This window comes from Somniosus microcephalus, chromosome 26, assembly GCF_052327205.1.
Source record: "Somniosus microcephalus isolate GS21.2 chromosome 26, FLI_Smic_1.0, whole genome shotgun sequence".
Taxonomy (NCBI): domain Eukaryota; kingdom Metazoa; phylum Chordata; class Chondrichthyes; order Squaliformes; family Somniosidae; genus Somniosus; species Somniosus microcephalus.
The window spans coordinates 53,398,400-53,399,756 of NC_141012.1; the positions used below are offsets into that span (position 1 = coordinate 53,398,400).

Genomic DNA, 1,357 nt, shown 5'->3' on the forward strand with positions numbered 1-1,357 from the left:
ATCCCGGGTCTCTCTCCCTCCCTCTCCCCCTATCCCGGGTCTCTCTCTATCCCCCCCCCCGGGTCTCTCTCACTCTCTCTCCCCCCTATCCCGGGTCTCTCTCTATCCCCCCCCCGGGTCTCTCTCACTCTCTCTCTCTCTCTCTATCCCCCCTATCCCGGGTCTCTCTCACTCTCTCTCTATCCCCCTATCCCGGGTCTCTCTCTATCCCCCCCCTATCCCGGGTCTCTCTCACTCTCTCTCTATCCCCCCTATCCCGGTCTCTCTCTCTCCCCCGCCCGGTGGGTCACTCTCTCCCCGCAGCCAATGGCAGTGCTCGGCGGGCGGGCCGCTTTAATGCTAATGCGGGCGGCGCTGCTCCATTCTCGGGCTGAGGTGAGCACCGGCCGCTATTTACACCGTGAACCGTGGCCGCAGCGCTGTGGCCGGGGGCTGAGCGGGACGGGAGGAGCGGATGGCGGGCGGTAAGTGCAGGCCCGGGCTCCGGAGCGCTTGTCCCCGCCGTCCCGCTCGCTCCTTGCCGCTTCCCGGCTTCTTGTTGTTTTAGTCGCACCCAAAATGGCGGCGGCTGCGGCCCAACCCCGCTCGGCCCGGGTAGCGGGGCGGGGAAGAGGCGACCGGACGGCCGTCTGCCCGCGGGCCCGGGCTGGCAATGGGGCCACGGGCCGCCGAGTGCCAGCGCCTGTCCGCCGGTTCCGGACCCAGCGCTGCCCCCGGGGCCCGGCCGCGGCCCCGCTCGCTCCCCCGCGGTGGTACGGTCCGGCTCGGGCTGGAACACTGCACCTCCGAGGTCAGTGCGGGGGGAGCCGGCGCTCCCAGCCCGGGCCTCGGCCCCCCACAGCCCCGCCGGTCGCCGGGCCACAGCCCGCCACACCCACACTCGCAGCCCCCGCACTGAGCCGCCAGCCCAGGGTTCGGGCCTTCTGCCAGCGCGGCCTCGACTATTTCTTGAGTCCCCGCCGGCAGCGGGAGGTGGATTAGTCCGGCCTGACCGTTGGGCGCGCGGGGGGTGGAGAGGGAGGGAGTGAGTGAGTGAGGGGAGAGAGAGGGGGGAGTGAGTGAGGGGGGAGAGAGTGAGGGAGGGAGAGAGTGAGGGAGTGAGGGGGGAGAGAGTGAGGAGCGAGGGGGGAAGAGCGGAGGGGGAGAGTGTGGGTGAGGGGGGAGAGTGTGGGGAGTGAGGGGGGGAGAGAGTGTGGGAGTGAGGGGGAGAGAGTGTGAGGGAGGGAGTGAGGGGGGAGAGAGTGTGAGGGAGGGAGTGAGGGGGGAGAGAGTGTGAGGGAGTGAGGGGGGAGAGAGTGTGAGGGAGTGAGGGGGGAGAGAGTGTGAGGGAGTGAGGGGGGAGAGAGTGTGAGGAGTG

The 1,357-nt window shown here is 69.9% G+C and overlaps 1 protein-coding gene across 2 annotated transcripts in view; it reads left to right on the top strand.

Annotated features, from left to right (window-relative positions):
- The first annotated feature begins 358 nt into the window (after positions 1–358).
- The window catches only part of prdm10 (PR domain containing 10), a 159,873-nt gene continuing 158,874 nt past the window's right edge, over positions 359–1,357 (top strand). The window contains exon 1 of one of the 2 annotated variants that reach the window (XM_085968193.1): positions 359–464. The gene's annotated coding sequence lies outside the window, so the exon portion shown is untranslated. The remainder of the gene's footprint in view (positions 465–1,357) is intronic. The other variant, XM_085968195.1, reaches the window with a different exon arrangement.